Here is a 22568-nt window from a genome sequence, read left to right on the forward strand (position 1 = left end):
ACCAAAAACACAATGCCCAAATACCAAAATAACACTCTTTTTTTTTTTTATGGGGCCTATTTGGTCAAAATTTTGACCAAATTGGGAAATCCTAGGTTGAAATTTTGACCAACTTAGGAAAAAAAATATTTAAAAAATATTCAATAAGCCCATTTAGGGCTTGGTTGAAAATCTTCATCAAAATCTCAGTGTAAATGTCCTAGGGTAAAAGTACAAAGTTGTGTCACCTTTCATGCTAACTTATGAAAATGACTAAATTTGAGTATTTGTATCTAAAAACATTTGTTTTCAAACATATGATCTTGATAAAATTATTCTAGCTAAGTTATATATGGTCTCACACTTTTCCAATTAGAAATGTCTATTAAATGCATGTTTATACTAGTTAGTATCCAATTACTAAAAAATTACAATTACTTCAAAAAACTAATATTTCAATAACTCATACTATCTATTACAATTATTTTTTAATAACTTCTGAACATCATTTTATAGAGCTCAAAGTCAAGAATATTCTCATATAGAGTTTATAGTGTTTTAATTAGATATAGTATATCGTAATTAAAAAATTTTACAACCATGCATTTTAACAGTTGAGAAGATATCAATTTTGAGAAAGAAAAAACTATTAAGTAATATTAAAAAAATTTAAAATTATATGACATTCTAGAGGAGAGAGTCCTCTTCTAGAATCTATAATTTTTCTTTTCGTTGGAAAAGATTTATTTTGAAAAATGTGGTGGGAGATGAAAACTATTGATTTAAATAAGTTGAAATTTGAATCGTTATAAAAGAGAAAATATAAGTCTAAAGCCCCTTTTTTTTTTATTGTTCTAGCTGCATATATTATCAATAACATAATTTAAGATCAAAGGGAAATAATTTTATTTCCATATAATTTTTTGGTGGGAACTAGACCGCTCATTTCCAATGTTTTTCAACAACTAAAATTTATCTTTTGAAAAATAAGAAAATATATAATTTCTTATTCCAAATAATTTTAAAAAATTGTAATCCTCAAATTCATCCAGTTCTACACATTTCATTAGTTTACTTCATTTTAAAATTCTAAATAATAATACCAGTTGTATGTCATTGAATGTGAACAACTACACTTTTGTTAGCCTTTTCCTATTGGGTGATGCGATGCGCTCCCCTACCCACAGGTGGTTAATTATGTGGTGTTCCATGTTCACTAACAGTCATGGCTTTTGGTGCAACGAAAAATGGGCCCAACAATTGGTATTAGAGCTTGGTTTTGGCCTGGTCATGGGTTCAAATCTCCTCGGTGCCTTCCCGACCCGCATAAGCACCTGGTATGTGCATCAAGGGGGAGATTGTTGGGTGATGCGATGCGCTCCCCTGCCCACAGGTGGTTAATTATGTGGTGTTCCATGTTCACTAACAGTCATGGCTTTTGGTGCAATGGCAAATGGGCTCAACAATTCCTTTGTAAAAGGGTGACACAGGTTTGTGCTTTTAGGCACCAGTGCCCCAATATATGTGATATCTATGGGTGCAATAGATATTATTTTGGGATTACAATGGCTTACTACATTGGGAACAATTGATATTAACTTCCAAGAACTATTCATGTGATTTCAATCAAAAGGAAAGGTAGTGGAGATAAGGGGATTAAAGGAAAAATCCCCATAGATGGTAAGCTCTCATCAAATGCAAAAGTTTCTTAAGAAATGTGCAGATAGATTTTTTGCCTAGCTATGTTCATTAGAAATCTCTCAATCTAATGCTCTTACTCATCCAAATTTACAAGCAATAATTGATCCTCACCCAACGATTCTTGGAGATATGCCTAAAGGACTTCCTCCTAAGAGGGATCATGACCATGCCATACAAGTAGTTTTAGGGAGCTAGCCACCAAATATTAGGCCTTATAGGTACCCACACATACAAAAAAGTGAGATAGAAAAATTGTTGAGGAAATGTTGGAGGCAAGAATTATTAGACACAACCAAAGTGTTTACTTCTCACTTGTTATGATGGGGTGTAAGAAGGACACAACTTGGTGCATGTGTCTAGATTATAAAGTGCTCAACAAGTACACCATTAAAGATAAGTTTCCTATTCCAGTCATTGATGATCTTCTAGATGAATTAAATGGAGCTATGTATTTTACCAAGTTAGATCTTAGATTAGGTTATCACCAAATTCTAATTAAGGAGGAAGATATTTGTAATAAAACATTTCAAACTTGTGAGGGTCATTATGCATTTTTGGTGATGCTATTTTGTCTTACCAATGCACCATCTACATTAAAAAGTTTGATGAATTACATTTTAAAGAGGTTCTTGAGAAACTTTGTGTTGGTGTTTTTTGATGATATATAATTAATTTATAGCAAGACTTCAGAAGAACATTTACAATATATAGATCAAACATTAAAATTACTCAAATATCATCAACTCTATACTAAGCCATCCAAGTGTGCTTTTGGTCTTAAGGAGGTGGAGTATTTGGGGCACATAATTTCAAATGAAGGAGTAAAGGTGGACCCTAACAAAATTAAGGCTATCATAGAATGGCCTATTCCAAAAACTATTAAGAAATTAAGGGGTTTCTTTGTATTGATAGGATATTCTAGAAGATTTATGAAGACTTATATTGTATATAAGCACCCTTACCACTCTATTGAAGAAGGATTCTTTTCATGGAATGAATCTACTAATGTATCATTTGAGCAATTGAAGAAGGCTATGTGTACAACTCCAATTCTTTCCACTCCATACTTCAATGAGGAATTCATTGTGGAATGTGATGCTTCTAGAAATGGGATAGGAGCAGTTCTCATGCAATAAGGCTGACCAATTTCTTTTGAGAGTTGTCAATTAAAAGGTAAAAATCAACTAAAACCTATTAAAGAGAAGGAAATGCTAGCAATCCTTCATGTAGTTAAAAAATGAAGGCCTTATTTAATGGGTCGACACTTCAAGCTTAAGATAGATCATGATAGCCTAAAATATTTTATGGAACACAAACTATTATTAGAGGAGAAACAAAAATGGGTCATTAAGATGTTGGGATATGACTTTGAAATTATATACAAGAAAGGGAAGGAAAATATTATGGTCGATGCAATTTCCAAGAAGGATGAAAAAGATGAAGCCCTATTGCGCGTCCTTTCAATATTAAAAGAAAAATGTGTTGTAGAAGCGAAAGAAGAGTGGAAAAATGATGTCACAACAAGTAATCTCATCCAAAAAATAAATAGTGACCCTAGTAGTTTAGATAAGTTTTGTTTAAAGGGGGATATTCTTTGGTATAAAGAGTGATTGTATGTCTGCAAGAATTCCACTCTTAAACAAAATATTATCAAAGAACTACATGAGTCCCAAATTCGTGGTCATTTAAGAATTTTGAAGACATATCATCGGTTCAAGAAAGATTTTTTTTTTTGGAAGGGCTAAAAGGTGATGTTCAAAAATTTGTGGTTGAATTTTTGGTTTGTCAAAGAAATAAGGGGGAAACAATTAAGACACCAGGTCTCCTGTAGCCTTTATCTATTCCTAGCCAACCTTGGGAAAAAGTATCCATGGACTTCATCATAGGGTTTCCCAAATCTAAAGGTCATAATATCATCGTGGTAGTAGTTGATCACCTCACTAAATATGCAAATTTCATTGCATTCATATCCTTTTACAACAAGTATAGTGGAAAAAAATTTCTTGGAGAATATCCAAAAGCTACATGGTACACCTAAGGTTATTATTAGTGGTCATGATCCTATCTTTACTAGTCACTTTTGGATAGATTTATTCTCATGTTTGGGTACTCAATTGGGTCATATTTCTTCATACCATCTTCAATCATATGGGGAAAAAAGGGTTGTTAATAAATGTTTGGAAGGATATCTACATTGGTTCAATTTAGAAAAATAATCACAACAGGTAGATTAGCTACCTCTTGTAGAATGGTGGTACAATACTTCCTTTCATAGCTGATAAAAGACATCTCAATTTTTGGGACTTCATGGATATTGTCCGTATTCTATCACATCAACATTAAAGGTATCACCAAGAGTTGAGGTAGTAGAGGACTATTTGCTTCATCAACAACAGGTACTTTTAAGACTCAACGAGAATTTAGCTATGGCACAAAATCAAATCAAACAACAAGTGGACCAACATCATAGTGAAAGAAAATTTGAAGTTGGGGACTAGGTCTTCTTGAGGTTGTAGCCTTATAAACAAATCTCAATGAAGCAACAAAAAAAAAAAAAAAAAGTCACCTCCAAGATATTATGGACCATGCCAAATCATGCAAAAGATTGGTAGTGGTTCCTACAAGCTTGAGTTGCTGCCAATAACAAAGATACATCTAGTTTTTCATGTTTTTTGTTTGAAGAAGGTATTAGGTAGAATATTCATACTCGAACAGTACTACCAGAACTTGATGAAGAAAGAAGAAGAATTTTGAAACAAGAGTGCATTATTCAAACATGCATGGAGAAGCTGAGGAATAGAACCTTGGCTTAGTATCTCATCCAATGCAAGAACATACTAGTTCAAGAGGCCACATTGGAGGATAACGAGTTCATTCAAAAGAATCCACACTTTTTTAGCATTAAGGACAATGCTTCTTTCAAGAAAGGGGGCATGTTATGCCCTTAACATTGGTGTATATAGGATTATGAATAGTCAACTTGTAGCTATCTTAATCCTTAATTAAGTCATGTTATCATTATTATATTATTTTTTAGGTAGCTAGGTCAACCTAGGTGTTATGTAGGCTTTTTTCTATTCAAATTAATCATAATTAGGTATATAGGAGGTTGTGAGTCTTATTTTAACATCATATTATGAAGTGTGTTCTCATTGGAGATATTTGGAGGTTTCCCCCTAGAATTGGCCTATTACCCTTAGTTATTATCAAGTATTTTTGTAATATTCTATATTATTTCTTCTATTCTACAAGTTATTTCATTACATCTTGAAGAAGAAGTTAGAAAGAGGAAAACAGAACAAGAAATTCAATCAGTTAGATTATGTTAAGTCATGGAAGAAAAAGACAAAGAAAAAGAAGATATAGAAGAAAAGAACAATGAAATCCAACATCTATCCCTTCAGTAAGAAAAATTCATTGATTATCTCAAAAATGAAAATGAAGAACTCATCAATTTAAGGTCAAAAAATGAAAGGATACAAAATAATCTAAACACTTAAAAGAAAAAAAAATGAAAAGATCTTGAAATCTCAAGAAAGCATCAATCAATTGAATGAGCAAAATCAATATAGACACAAAGGAAAAGAAACAATAGTAGACACAAAAGAAAGTAAATCATCCAAGCAAGGAGCTCAAAATAATTAAAGGCCTACTTGCAAATGTTATGGTAAGATATCTCATACATCAAACAAATCTTGGAGTAATGGTAAAGAAAAAGTGAATGGAATGTGTTACAACTGCAATAAGCATGGTCACAGAGAAAGTGAATGCAAGGAGAAACCTAAGCTTGAAGGTAAATGTCACAATTGAAAGAAAAAAGGACACAAATCTTCTAAAATGTTTTGATGGGACTACAACACATGGTGTAGATTCCACTAGTGTGGTGAATTTGGGCACATTGGAAAAAGCTGTATAAAACATCATATGAGGAAAATAAATACCACTAAAAGATGCATTATTTATACAGAACTTGGACATCTTGCCAAGAACTATATGAACATTGGAAGAATTAAAGATGAAAGGAAAGCCAAAGTTGATAATATTAGAAAGGAGATGAAGCAACAATGTATACCAAAATCTTCTAAGGACGCAAGTCTAAGTCATGAAGAATATGTTACTCAAGAGTTGGGTAACTCAAGCATCTCAACTTGAATACCTAGATAGCAATAATTGGAACTAAGACTCTAAATAGATATCTCTCATTAGTTCTAGCCAAAAAGAAGAAGAGATCTATATTAGCATTTAAGATGCATAAGGATCAACGAGTGGTCATGGAAATCATAGATCTTACCAAGCTAGGTTGGGTCACAAGACCCTACTGAGAAAAGTTTGGAGACACTAAAGTACTATATGTGGACACAGAGTTGTCAAGGACCCTACTAAGCAATAATGATTCTATCGAGTTATGAATTCCTACCAAAAATTAAAGTCAAACTATGTGGAAGATGACCTTTCACCAAGAAAAGAAACATACCAAGCATAAATGATGATTGTAAAGAGGAAATTATTTAAAAGGAATAAAGTGAATGTATTTTTTCATTGAAAATTTCTATAGCTAGTTGAGAAGAGAAATTTTAGAGCTTAAGAATTATTTGAGTGTTTGTTGTTGAAGAAATTTTGAGTTTTCCAAAACCCTACCATACATGGCATCTTCTAGCAGGAAAACCAAAAGCGGTTTGAAATTTTCGTTCGAGGAGTTGATTACAAGGCACTAAGCTTAAAGTGATTCTGGAAATTACCAAAGTGCTAGACCCTACTAGTTTAGAATCATAAATTTCACCCAAGGTATTTCTCATTTATGATATCTGTTCATAATAAAAATATTCTATCCTAGAGCTAGGAACTCATGAGATGAATGAATTATTGAATGAGTTATGTGTTAATGATGTCCTAAAACCTAAGCATCAATATCTAGAAGCTAAGGGCTTAATGGTTATTTCATATATACCAAGGAACTTTTAGCCAAAATGGATAGTATTTATTCTGAGTTGAGTTCACAATGGAAAGCTATGTTTAGACCAACCCATCCTGATCATGAGGAAAATGATTCACTAAATTATTGGTCTTCCAATCTTGGACAAAGTAAAAGTGACAAAAGCCCTAGGTCAAGTTCAACTAGAGAAGAACACCCTTGCTGAGTGGGGTGGTAGAGGAATAAACATTAGCAATGTAACTAACATGGAATTGAAATTTGGCATCTAGATCATTGCTCATTAAACCTATATCTCCAATCATCTCAATAGTGTATCTTGTGAAGCAGTTGATCTAGCTCTCAAAGTAGTGAAGGATAACATGTCATTTTACCTTGCTGAGTTGTTATTGAATCCATTCAATAAAAACATGGAGAGCATTAGAGGTTCCAAGAATAATCCATGTGAGTTTATTTCACTTTTGACATGTTTATTTTTCTTTGTGCAAAAATTCTTCCATTCTAAAGGAACAATAGTATGGAGACAAGATATCCATGTTTTATATCAAATAAATGAGTACACAGAAGAAATGGATGAAAACCTTGATATGATTGAATGGACAAATACTTTGAAAGATTCAAAGAGAAGATACCGAATAGATATAGGATACATGTGAAGCTTGTAGAAGACTACACAGATCATATATGTTTTATGGTAGATTGTGAGAAGGTATATATTTAAGCAATCATGCCTAGAATAACATGGGTTAAAGCTCTAGAGTATGAGGTTAACATACATGAAACTAGAGATATCATTGAGGCTCTTTTGAATGTTCCTATAGATCCTAAGGCACCATATCTTGGGACTTATGAAGAAGTGGAGGAAAGAATAGAAGTTGAAATTATGCTTCTTCAAGTAGTTGTAAAAGGAAGAAAGAGGATAGAAAAACTAAAACAAGCAAGTTCTACACTCCTACTAACAGAAGGAAAAGGTGATGATGTGGAAGAAGGCAATGTAAAGGATGAAGATGAGGAATCCAAATCTAAGGACAAAGAGCCTATAAGAAAGAAAGGTAAGGTTATCATAACCAATCCTACTAAGTCATCCACTACTGTATTCACAAGAAGGGTACCAAAATCTAGGAAGAAATTGATGTTAGGTGAGGAAGATGCCTAGAAGATTATCTTCAAAAAGCCTCCACCTACACTTCAAGAAAAGTTAAGAGAATTGGAAGAAGGAGATAGCATGGAAAATTTCAAATATCTTAGATATGAGACTAAGAATATGGATCAGAGAAAGTAGATGGAGGGTATGCTTATGTCAAAATTGAAAAAATGGAAGTACTCACTAGATCAGCTTGTACAAAAAATACCTAATGATCTTATGCAAGTAATCAAGCCTAGATGGGAGCATGCAAAAGAATACTGCAAAAGACATCTTTGAACAAGCTCTAGGGAAACTAATGTTGAGCCTCAGTGAAAAGGAGGTGAAAGAATCATTGAAGAAAAAATCACTCTTAAATTCAATGCATGTATGATATTGATAAAAGACATTGAATATATAGTAAAGGCATCCACAACTACATTGAAGAATATTTACAAAATACATCAACTTAGTGATTTTGTTGTTCATGTTAATGACAAAAATGATGACAATGATGAGGAAGAGGATGTGGAAATAAAATATGATGATTTAGATGATGAAGAGGAAGAATAGGAAGCTACAAGAGGAAATCTTCTAGAGATTCAAAGTATTGAGGAAACTAATGTAGAAAAGATTGCAACAGTAGTAATGGCTTCATTTCCTCATTCTCTAGGCAAAGACTCAGTGCAATCTAGCTCCAAGAAAGATTCTACTGAGTTCGTTATGACTAAGACTACAACACCATGTACCCAACCAAGCTAAAGACCTATTTAGCTAGGTATTCCATCAACTGAAGTGACTGGCATTTCATTTACTAAGTAGAAAGTACCTCCTTCATCAAGTTTTATCATGCAACAACAAGGTTTTCTACTATCAAGGTCATATCTACATTTCTTTTTATCCCCTCTATTTCTACTATTATTTTCATTACAAATATAGCTATTACAATGACATTTGAGAACAATTTTCAAGTTAGTACTGAAGTTTCAAATAATGATAAGGGTAAAGAAGAAGATATTGATCTAGATGAGGATACAATTATTCTAAACTGGGATATCTCTACTCTTAATCCTAAACAAATGAACACCATGCATGAGTTATTGTGAAAGAGAGCTAAGTAACAAAATCTTAGAGAAGAGAAGAGATGAAAAAACTCAAGTGCTTGAAGATGTAAAGGGCATTTTTATAAGTGCACTAAGTATTGAGGTTTATAGTACTTAGCCTATTTTGGATTAATTAACAAAAACTATCCAAAAATTCAATAAAGATGTGAATGGACCAAATAAGTTGCTAAAAAGAGCAAAATACAATTTGAGAACAAGGTATTGGAACAAGTGGTATAAAAAATTGCAACAAACCAAGTAGAATTCTCTACTACTCTTGTTGTAGTGGAGGAATTTGTAAATAATCTCACTTCATTATTTGTTAAATTGTGTGATACATATATCTTCACACCAGAAAAGACATTAAAAATAAACTATCAAAGAGAGATAAAGACATAAAGGAAAGTGCAGACTAGCTATCACTTGACCCAAGCTATAACTCTACACATTATTCAAATATCAGATTTCTAAAAAAATTGCAAGAAAAATTACTAAATGAAGAAACCAGGATCAGGGCCATAATTATAGAAATCTAAGGCATGATTCTTCCAAACATGGATGCACTATAGACACATTGATCATTCTAAGACACTCATCCACAATAATAAATTCTTGATAGCTGATCACATGATGGAGCAATCGTATAAGTTTAGATACATTACATGCAAGCAAGGTGTTACAAGAAAATTGGGACAAGACAATGGCATTAATCCTAAAGGTACACTATAAATTTTTATCACATTTTGGTATTGAAATATAATAAATACCTTTGGAATTTATGTCAAAAAGAAGGAGAATTATATGTAAAGATATGTAAAGAATACATGCATTGCGGAGAAGTATAGATGAATGTGTGTGTGTGTGTGTGTGTGTGTGTGTGTGTGTGTGTGTGTGTGTGTGTGTGTCTGTGTGTGTGTGTGTGTGTGTGTAAAGAGGGAGAAGTATATGCAAAGATATGTAAAGAATACATATATAGGGGAGAAGTACTCTAGGTATATTTATGGGAGAATAGTATTGTATTGACCAGATAAGAAGAAAACATCTTTACAAAAGCAATTTTAAACAATCTGAAAAACATAGTATGTTACCTAGTTGTAGCCACAAAATGGATATAAAAGAATGTTTTGACTTGTAATTTTGAGTATTTATTTTATGGATGATAAGTGTTTTTGTCACTACTTCCAAAGGGGGAGATTTTTAACATTAAGGTAAATTTCCCTATTAGTGATTCACACCTAGTCAATATATAGTTTTTATCAAGCTTCAAAACTTATGTATAGTTTATGCCAAGTGTAGCAGTCTTTTCCAAGTTGTCTAGTGCTAGTGAGGAAAACTCCAGTGTTAACCAAGTTCCATAGTGTTTACTGAGTTTCATAGATTAACCAAGTTCCATAATGTTAACTGAGTTAACCATGCTCTCCATTTTCTACCGAGTCAATGATGTTAGCAATGTGAATCTAATGTTGACCAAGCCATGGAGTGTCAACTGAGTGGTTCAATGTATGTCAATTTTCTTAGTGTTCACCGAGTCTCACAATGTTGATCATGTTCAAGCTACTTGGAAGTGATCAATATGAATCAAGTCTCTTTGTCAATCAAGTGCTAGAAAATGTTGAGTGTTCACTGTAGTTTCCAAGTATCATAAAATTATCGACTTTGTCTTCAAAACCTCAGCTAGAATAGTTGGGTCAACTTTGTGGATTTTGGCGAAACTTGTATTGTATCCAACTCTAGTAAGTTGTGATTTGGATTGATATATATGTAATACACTATATCATATCTAAACAAGAAGTGTAAGAATATGATGAGTATAAGTGTGAAATAAAGAAGGCTACAATCAATATAAGGGAAAACAAAGTATTATCTATCACAACAAGGTGATCATTACAATTCAAGGAATCTCAACTAGAAAATTAGAGTTATAGATCAGAGATCAACCAGTGGCTCATCCTAATAGATTCATTATTCAAATCCTTTGATAGTGTATACATAACAGTATTTGATAAATCTATTTAGGGAGTGCATACTCCATTGTATGTTTTGTAAATATTTTAATAAAGTTGACCTTATAGTCCTTATTTCTCCTAAGAGGGTAGATTGTTAGAAGTGATGAATTGTAAGGCTTAATAGACCAACTTTATATTGCACAGTACTAAAGCTTGTGGATATCAACCCCACCCTAGTTTTACTTTCTATTTTGAATGTTTCTTGTTCACCATATCTCGTGTCAAAGTCCTATGAATTTTTATTTTCTTTCATTCTTTCATGCACACAGTTAGATTAGAATATTGTATGAAGAAATAATTAGTGAAATAAGATTAAGTTTTATTGGTTCTTGATTTATAAACCCCCCCCCCCCCCCCCCCCCCCCCCAAACTCTCAATAACCTAACCTACCTCATATTTCCAAAAAGGATGACATAGATGTTGCAACTATAGCTCCACCATAGACCATAGTTAAGGAGGATGTAGCACCCCTACCAAGCTAGGTTCTTACCCACCACAATGTTCATTTTTCATAGATATGCTCACTGATCCTATGCTTGACATCAGAGATAGCACCTTTAGTGATATAGACCTAAGTGAGATATGAATGCTTGTATTTGAGATGATGATGGCATATGGGGATTGTTGGACTAACCACCAATGTTTCCCTTTAGGATTTTTGACATGGCTTAACCGCATCTTGTGTTCTATAAGTGTAGTTGTTGTATCAAACATTGAAAGGTCGATCTTTTGGTATAATGACAACTCTAGTTTGTAACACATGGCATCAGAGCTTGATCATAGGTTTGAATCTCCTCAGGTAACTCTAATGGGAGGATTGTTGGACCAACTACCAATGTTATCCTTTGCGATTCATGAAATGGCTTAATCACCTCTTATGTTCTATAAGTCTAGCGATTGTATGACAATGGCATTAATCCTAAAGGTACACTAAATTCTTATCACATTTTGGTATTGAAATATAATATACAATTTTCGCATTTATATCAAAAAGGGGGAGAAGTATAGATGAACGTATATATGTATGTGTGTGCATGTGTGTCTATATATATATATACATATACATATAGATATATATACAGATATATATATATATACATATATATATACACATATATATGTATATATGTATATATACATATATATATGTATATATATATATGTATATATGTATATATGTATATATATATATACACACACATATATATATATACATATATATATTTATATATATACACATATATATATACATATATATGTATATGTACATGTACATGTACATAAACATATATATGTATATATACATATATATACATATATATACATATATATACATATATATACATATATATGTATATATACATATATATAAATATATATATATACATATATATACATATATATACATATATATATATATATGTATATATATATATGTATATATATATATATACATATATATATATATACATATATATATATATGTATATATATGTATATATATGTATATGTATATATATGTATATATATATATATAAAGAGGGAGAAGTATATGTAAAGATATGAAAAGAATACATAGATGAGGGATAATTAATCTAGGTATATGTATGGGAGAATAGTATTGTATTGAAAAAAGAAGAAGAAAACATCTTTACAAAAGCAATTTTTATCAATCTAAAAAGCATAGTGTTTTACCCAGTTGTAGACACAAAATGGAGATATAAGAATGTTTTGACTTGTAAGTTTGTGTATTTATTTTTTGGATGATAAGTGTTTTTTTCTATATTGTTCCCATCTTTTAGAAACTAAGTGGAGTTCTTTGCCTTCACGTTCTCCAAAAGCTAAGTGGAGCATAAGAGGAAATTAAATTAATTTCTTATAAAGTCATTAAATAAATAAAAAAATTAAATGGAAAATTTATATTTAATTAATTTAATTAACTATTGTATTACAAGGGAGAAGCTTCTAGAGTGTGTATTAATTATTGCAAAGGGGAAAGCCTCTCGTAATTTAATTTTCTAGAAGCACAATTAATTATTGTATTGCAAGGGAGGAGTTTCTAGAGAGTGCATTAATTATTCGAAGGGGAAGCTTCTAGTACTTGCAATTAAGTAATATTTGATTTCCTTCTAGAAGGGTGTAGGGATAGTATAAATAGAGGTGGGAGCTTCATTATTTAGCATCGGATGATTATGAATATCGGATGATTATGAATTGGATTTGATAAGAGCTTGGAGGTGTGACTTATATATTCATTCTAGGCATTAGAGGATGTATGTCCTCTCTTGTAACATTCTAGACATCATTCCCTTGGGGTTTGGCCTTTGGAATTCATTGCTATGTATTTGAGAAGTAATTTTATTTCAGCAATGGTTCTATCTTCATGTTAAATTCCTTCTTATTCACATTCTATGGTTTCAAAATCAATGCAAAGACATTACAATCTTTTTCAGCAATTGTTTTAGTTCTTGGGCATTTCTAGGGTGCCCATTAATAGTGGTATCAAAGTTATAAGCCCTATAAATTAGATTAATTATTCTTTAGCTATAATTAATTATTGTTTAGATATTAATCTAGGTGATGCCAAAAATGGAAAAAACAATAATAGGGGCAATGATAATGGAGACCAAGGCAACATTAATGGTAATAATGGACATGACGATAATGGGAATGAGGCTGATAACTTTAGACATGTTGCATGCCTAGCTCCAATAGCTAGCTCAGGACCTCTTCTACCCACCTTCCCACCCAGAGATCCAATTCAATTGGTTAATAAACCACAGATTACAGAGTTATAGGATCAGTTCAAGAGGGATTGGGAGGCTAGTGGAATGAAGTTTCAAGTGGACATTTCTCTTAGAGATTACATGCACTTGAGGATGAGACACATCCCTAGACTAGGAGGAAGAAGTTAAAACCTTGAGCTAAGAAATATAGTTGGGAAAATTTCTTTACCTTATTATGATGCTTTAGAAAAAATGACCACACGAGCTTGGATGTAGAAGATGGATGCATACTTGCAGCTAAATCCTATGCCTTAGGAGGAGGCTTTAAAGTATGCAGCTATTCACTTGGATGGACTAGCACATGAGTGGTGGCACCATGACATGGTAACCTTGGGACATAATTAGATCACATCTTATGAAGAGTTCACTAAGAATCTCATAGAGAGATTTGATACTAGGGATCCCGAATTGCAATTTAAGGCATTGTCACAACTCAAGTAGTGGGGATCAGTTGAGATGTATATCAATGAGTTCTAAAGGTTAGCTGTGTTGGTCATAGATATTTTAGAGAGGAGGTTAGTATTGTCTTTTATGGACGGACTCTGAAAACCCTTGTAAGGTTGGGTCAAGGAGCATGACCCATCTATGTTGCAAAAGGCCACTAAAAAGGCTCATGACTTAGCACCTTCTTCATTTAGAAGTAGGTTTAGGAAAGGGATTCTTATATGAAAAAGGACAAGGAGAAGGATGAAATAACTTTTCACAAGGATGCTCAGCCAAAAAGAGATAAGTTGGATAATGAAACCTTGAATGATTTAAGAAAGAAGAAGTTATGTTTTCAATATAGAGAGCCTTGGGATTTATCTCATAAGTGTCCTCTCAAGGCTAAGGCAGATCAAATGGAGTATTTCTTAGTAGAGGAGTCATTGTCAAATAGGGAGGATCAACACTCTAATATAGATGAGGATAGCACTATAGAGGAGAGTAGCATTCCTAAGGATGAGAAGTCATTAGCACAATTAATGGGGGCTCAAAAGGCAATCACATTTAAGGTTAGTGCTACTATCCAAGGGTAGAAAGTGATCTCACTCATTAACACTGGGGCTACACATAATTTTATAGATGCACAATTGGTAGCCAAGAGAGGTCTATAGATAGTGGAACATGTCGGGTTTAGTGTCATGGTAGGTAATGGTGACAAACTATTATGGACTTGGAAGATATCTAATCTTTACATCAGGTTCAAAGATGGCTATGAGTTGGAGGATGAGTTCTATGTGGTAGACATGGGAGACTATGATTTCATCCTTGGCATGACATGGATGGCTTCACTAGTAGAGTTCACACTTAATCTAGTAAAATTGGACATGAGGTTTTAGCATAAGGGAAGAACTATTGTACTTAGAGGACTTTTAGATGGGAATTGTAGAGTAGTTTCCCTGAGGAGAATGCAGAGACTTTTTGGGCATAATAACATAGAGAGGGCAGCAGAATGTTTCACTATGCCAACTTCATAAGAGCCATAGGTGAAGAGTCATCCACCAGGTATCGAGGAGATACTTGATAGGAACACTAAGGTATTTGGCAAGATTTTGCATGGGGTTTCTCCTGATAAGGGGATATAGCATGTTATTGAGATCGAGGAGGGAGCCAAACTAGTTATGATTACTCCATATCATCATCCTAAGAAACATAAGGATGAGATAGAGAAGGAAATTAAGGAGTTGTTATAAATAGGGCATATTAGGCCTAGTAAGAGCCCCTTTGCTTTAGTAGTAGTCTTGGTAAAGAAGAAGGATTGGATGATGTGCATGTGCATTGATTATAGGACATTAAATAAGAAGACCATTAAGAGTAGATATCCCATCCCATGGATAGATGAGCTAATTGATGAATTGCATGGTCCATGCTTTTTTACAAAGATAGATTTATGATTAGGGTATCATCAAATCGGGATGAGGGAGGTCAACATTGAGAAGATAGCTTTTTGGTGTCACTATGGCCACTTCAATTTTTTGGTTATGCCATTTGGGCTAACCAATGCCCCTGTTACATTTTAGAGTTCCATGAATTAGGTATTCAAGGAGTAGCTTAGGAGATTTGTCCTGATTTTCTTTGATGAAATTTTAGTCTTTAGTAAGACTTGGAAGGAGCATTTACAACATCTTGAGATGGTGTTGTGCACTTTGAAGAAAGAATCACTATATGCTAAGGAATCTAAGCGTGAGTTTGGGATGACTAAGCTAATATACCTTGCGCATCTCATCAGTGTAGATGGAGCTATTATTGATTGGCCTACTCCTACAAATCTTACACAACTTAAGGGATTCATTAATCTCTACAATTTTTATAGGAGATTTGTTAAGGGATTTTCACATATCACTGCACCCTTGACAGACCTTACAAGGAAAGGGGTCATTGCATGGATAGGTTTAGCTCAAAGAAGCTTTGATTATTTCAAGAAGGTGATGTCATTATGTCCAGTACTAGTTCTACTAGATTTCACAAAGCCATTTGAGCTTTATATGATGTGTCAGGAGATGGAATTGGGGCAGTCTTGATGCAAGAAAAGAATCCCCTTATTTTTGAGAGTAGGAAGCTCCGTGGAGTGGAGAGGAGCTATTCCATCTATGATTAGGAGATGTTGGATATTATACATGAATTGGCTATGTTTTTGCCCTACCTATTTTGGTAAAAGTTTGTTATCAAAGGTGATCACAACAGAATCAAATACTTCACGAGACAGTGTGATTTGAATGATAGACAACAAAAGTGTATTACGAAGTTATAGGGCTATGAATTTGACATTGATTTTGTCAAAGGTAAGAAGAATGTGGTGGCAGATACTTTATCCAGGAGACCTCATATGTGTGCTCTAGCTAAGATTATAGGAGATTGGAGAAATAAGATCATAGAAGAGTATGCAAGGGATGCTTGGGCTTCTAGAGTAATTGCAGGCACCATACATGATGATCATTACGTGGTGATGGATGGATTAATTAAGTTCCAGGGTAGGATATGTTTCATTCCTTCATCATAGTTTAGGGAAGTAATACTAAAAGCATTTCATGATGTACCTACAACTGGACATACAAGGGTCTTTGAGACCTATAAGAAGATATGTGAGTGGTTCACATGGAAAGGGCTCAAGGATGATGTTCAGAAGCATGTCAGGGAGTGTGTATATTGTTAATAGAATAAGGGAGAACACACATATCCTGCAGGGTTATTACAACCTTTTCCCATTCCAGATAGGAAATGGGAAAGTATTTCTATGGACTTCATCACCAAGTTATCACAAGTACAGGTGAAAGATTACATCTATGTGATTGATGATCGTCTGAAAACGTTTTCTCACTTCTTTTCTATTCCATCCACTTACATAGTAGCATAGGATGGTAGGACTTATAGCTCTTATACCACTATAATGGGCACCCAAGAAATTCCCAAGAACTAAACCAATTGTTGAAAGAGATTGTGATGTGTTTTCATAGATTTAAACCATATAACATGAACAAGAAGGAATTTAACATCAAGATAGAACCACTGCTAAAATAATATTAGTTCTCAAATACATAGCAATGAATTCCAAAGGCCAAACCCTAAGGGAATGATGTCTAGAATGTTACAAGAGAGGATAGATGTCCTCTAATGCCAAGAACAAATCTATAACTCACACTTCCAAGCTCTTATCAAATGCAATCCACAATCATTTGATGCTAAACAATGAAGCTCCCACCTCTATTTATACTTTTCCTACACTCTTCTAGAAGGAAATCAAATATTAATTAATTGCAAGTACTAGAAGCTTCCCCCTTCCAATAATTAATGCACTCTGTAGAAACTCCTTCCTTGGTATACAATAATTAATTGTGCTTCTAGAAAATTATTTTTTTAGAGGCTTCCCCCTTTCCAATAATTTATTCACTATCTAGAAGCTTCTCCTTACAATACAATAATTAATTAAATATAAAGTCACCTTTTAATTTTTGATTTATTTAATGAATTTATAGGAAATTAATTTAATTAATTTCTTATTTCTCCACTTAGACTTTGGAGGATGTAAAGGCTAAGAACTCTACTAAGTTGCTAAAAAATGGGGACATTACAATCTGCCCTCCTTGAAATTGCCTGTCCTCAAGCAATTCAGCAACACAATGAACTCCAACCTCCACCCAGATCCCAATTGAAGTATTATGTGATATTCCTATGGACATTAAACCAATTACAAACTAGCATCATTAGGACCAACCACATGTCCTACAACCTAACACCCCAAACTTTTGTTGATGATGTAGAAGTCAGAATGTCACTAGAAGGAAACTCCATAGAAGATCTATGAAATCTCTTCTTCCCTATATCCACCCACATAATATATATTGCACTAGAATCCTAATCATCACCAACATGCACTAAAAAAGGCGTAGCTACAATTGAACCATATGCACTCATGCTAACTGTATCAACAATATGTATAGTCACATTGAAATATATGGACATAGGAACAACACTAAGTGTTGCAGTAGAAAACTAAATTAAATCTATAGTTGATGAAAACTCATAATCAACATGTGTACCATCATTAAATCATACATCAACCAATGGACGCATACTGCTAAACTCCTCATTGGATGGTTTAATTGACACAAAAGTGGCTGCTAATGTGACAATATCCTTGTATTATCCTAATCCCACTATTGGTGCATCACCATCCCCTGACAAAGCTTCATATGTAGACTCTTGACTCAGCATACATGACTCAAAACTAGATTGTGAATCAATAATAATAGAGCATAAACCCACATCTATTGACTTTGTTGAAACACCCACATCACCACCATCATAGCCAAGTGGCTCTATACATGTCTTTGTCCCACCTGAGGAATCAACTACCTTCTACACTTGAGCAACAAAAAAATCTTCGATATTGATGCCCATCTATCTAGCCATAAGCTACAACATCATATCCATTTGCCTATTTTACTCCAATTGCATCATATCCATTCACCTATTCTACTCCTAATACATATGTTGTCACTCCTCTAAATTACCTAGTAACTTGAACATTACATTTTCATAATCTAGGTAGGTATTCTTGCCTCCATCTAATCCTGTATTCCTATTATCTCAGTCACCCATAGTACTATCTTGTTCAAAGAATATCTACTCTATGTCTGTATGACTAGATTGTATGTCCCTCAACATGGATGAACTACCCTATTAATCCTACAAGTTTGAAATCCTAGTTTGTCCACCTCTGGTATTGCAAAAATTATAAAGCCCTTATTGCATGCTCAAACATAAATGCTTAATATCTCCACAAGATGGCAAGACTTATAGCTCTAATACCACTATAATTGGCAACTAGGCTTTGATGCCACTGTAATGGACACCCTAGAAATGGCCAAGAACTAAACCAACTACTGAAAGACATTTTGAAATCATATATCATGAACAAGAAGGAATTCAACATGAAGATAGAACCACTACTAAAATAATATTAGTTCTCAAATACATAGCAATGAATTCCAAAGGCCAAACCCAATGGAATGACATCTAGAATGTTACAAGAGAGGTTAGATGTCCTCTAATGCAACCCCATTATAGTGGTATTAGACCCCTATAAATCTTGTCATCCTGTGGAGATCTTAAGGATTTATGTTTGAGCATGCGACAAGGGTTTTATAATTTCCAAAATACTAGAGAAAGATAAAGTAGGAATTTAGACTTGTAGAATGAATAGGGTAGTTAATCTATGTAGAGGGACATACAATCTAGTCATACAGACATAGAGGAGATATTCTTTGAACAAGACAAAAGTATGGGTGACTAAGATGATAGGAATACAGGATTAGATGGAGGTAGGAATACCAATCTAGATTAGGAAGATGTAATGTTTAGGTTATTAGGTACATTAGAGGAGGGGTAGCAGATGCAATAAGAGTAGAATAGGTGAATGGACATGATGCAATAGGAGCAGAATAGGTGAATGGATATGATGTTGCAGCTTATGGCTAGACAGATGGGCATCAATATTGATGATTTGTATGTTGCTCTAGTACATAATGTAGTTGATTCTTCAGGTGGGACCGAGACATGTATAGAGCCACCCAGCTATGATGTTGGTGATGTGGGCATTTTAGTAGAGTTAGTAGATGTGGGTTTATGCTCTAGTATTATTGATTCACAATTTGGTGTTGAGTCATGTGTGTAGAGTTAGGAGTCCACATATGAAGCTTTATCAGGGGATGGTGATGCAACAATAGTGGAATTAGGAGAATGTAAGGATATTGTCATATTAATAGCCACTTCTGTGTTAGTTGAACCATACAATGAGGAGTTTAGCAGTATGCATATAGTGGTTGATGTGTGTTCTAATGATGGCACACATGTTGATGATTATGAGTTTTTATCAACTATAGATTTGGTCCATTTTTCAATTGTGGTAGTTAGTGTTGTTACTATGTCCATAGATTTTGATGTGGCTACACCTATTATTGATACAGTTAGCATGAGTCTGTATGATTTACCTATAGCTACATCTTTTTCAATGCATAATGGTGATTATTAGGATTCCAACCCAATATATATTATGTGGGCGGATACAGAGAAGAAAATATTTCATAGATCTTCTATAGAGTTTTCTTTTGCTGACATTCTGACTTCTACATCATCAGCACAAGTTTTTGGAGCTAGGATACAAAACATGTGGTTAGTTCTGATGATGCTAGTTTGTAGTTGGTTTAATGTCCATAGGGATGTCCAATACTACTTCATTTGGGATCTAGGTGGAGATTAGACTTCATAAAATTGCTGGATTGCTTAAGGACAAGCAATTTCAAGGAGGATGGACTATAATGTCCCCATCTTTTAGCAACAAAGTGGAGTTCTTAGCCTTCACCTTCTTCAAAGGTTAAGTGGAGCATAACAGGAAATTAACTTAATTTTCTATAAAGTCATTAAATGAATTAAACATTAAAAGGTTACTTTATATTTAATTAATTTATTGTATTACAAGGGAGAAGCTTCTAGAGTGCGTATTAATTATTGGAAAGGGGGAAGCCTCTAGTAATTTAATTTCTAGAAGCACAATTAATTATTGTATTGCAAGGGAGGAGTTTCTAGAGAGTGCATTAATTATTGGAAGGGGGAAGATTCTAGTACTTGTAATTAATTAATATTTTATTTCCTTCTAGAAGGGTGTAGGGAAAGTATAAATAGAGGTGGGAGTTTCATTGTTTAGCACCAGATAATGGTGAATTGCATTTAATAGGAACTTGGATGTATAGATTTGTTCTTGGGATTAGAGGAAATTCATCCTCTCTTGTAACATCTTAGATTCCATTCCATTAGGGTTTTTCCATTGGAATTCATTTCTATCAACTCATTAATAGGCAGCTTGGACACATTTCTAGCCATAGGCAAATTGGATATAATTAGTGAGTTGAACAATTTTTTATGTATTTGATGAAGCTATAGTAATTAGTGAGTTGCTATGTATTTAATTTTATTAGTTTGAGAACTAATAATATTTCAGCAGTAGTCCAATTTTTCATTTGCATGAATTCATTTGTTTATGTTCAAGTTATGTGGTTTAAATCTATGCAAAGACATCACAATCTCTTTCATCGATTAGTTTAGTTCTTAGGCATTTCTAAGGCGCTTGTTACAGTTCTTAGCCTTTACATTCTCCAAATGCTAAATGGAGCATAGGAGGAAATTGAATTAATTTCCTATAAAGTCATTAAATAAATTAAAAATTAAAAGGTTTCTTTATATTTAATTAATTAAGTTAATTATTGTATTACAAGGGAGAAGCTTCTAGAGTGGGTATTAATTATTGGAAAATGAGAAGCCTCTAATAATTTAATTTTCTAGAAGCATAATTAATTATTGTATTACAAGGGAGGAGTTTCTAGAGAGTGCATTAATTATTGGAAGGGGGGAGCTTCTAGTACTTGCACTTAGTTAATATATAATTTCCTTCTAGAAGGGTATAGGGAAAGTATAAATAGAGGTGGCAGCTTCATTGTATAGCATTAGATGATGGTGAATTGCATTTGATAGGAACTTGGGTGTACAGTTTTGTTCTTAGCATTAGAGGATGTTCATCCTCTCTTGTGACATTCTAGATCTCATTCCCTTGGGGTTTGGCCTTCAAAATTCATTGCTATCAACTCATTAATAGGCAACTTGGATGCATTTCTAGCCACAAGCCAATTGGATGTAATTAGGTGCCCATTATAGTGTTATTAGAGCTATAAGTCCAACCATCCTATGGAGATCTTATAGGAAATTTGGGATAGCTGGATAGAGGGAAAAGTCTTTGAAAAAATGTATATTGATCTAGATTAGGAAAATGTAATGTTCAGGTTACTGGGTACATTAGAGAAGGGGCAGTGTGTGCAATAGGAGTAGAATACATGAATGGATATGATGCAATAGGAGTAGAATAGGAAAATGGATATGATGTTGTAGCTTATCATTAGGTAGATGGGGATCAATATCGATGATGTGTATGTTTCTCTAGTGCAGGAGGTAGTTGATTCCTAAGGTGGGATCGAGATATGTATAGAGCCACCCAGCTATGATGTTGGTGATGTAGGCATTTTAGCAGAGTCAGTAGATGTGGGTTTATGCTCTAGTATTATTGATTCAAAATTTAGTGTTGATTCATGTGCATGTAGAGTCAGGAGTCCACATATGAAGCTTTGTCAGGGGATAGTGATGGAGTAATAGTGGGATTAGGAGAATGCAAGGATACTATCATATCATCAACCACTTCTGTGTCAGTTGAACCATCCAATGAGGAGTTTAGCAGTATGCATGCAGTGGTTGACGTGTGTTATAATGATGGTGCACATGTTGATTATGCATTTTCATCAACTACAAACTTAGTTTAATTTCATGTTGTAGTAGTTAGTGGTGTTCCTATGTCCATATATTTTGATGTAGCTACACCTATTGTTGATATATTTAGAATGAGTGCATATGGTTCAC

The sequence above is a fragment of the Cupressus sempervirens genome, chromosome 4 (assembly GCF_028749045.1).
Source record: "Cupressus sempervirens isolate cs-2001-9-10 chromosome 4, ASM2874904v1, whole genome shotgun sequence".
In the NCBI taxonomy this organism is placed as follows: Eukaryota; Viridiplantae; Streptophyta; class Pinopsida; order Cupressales; family Cupressaceae; genus Cupressus; species Cupressus sempervirens.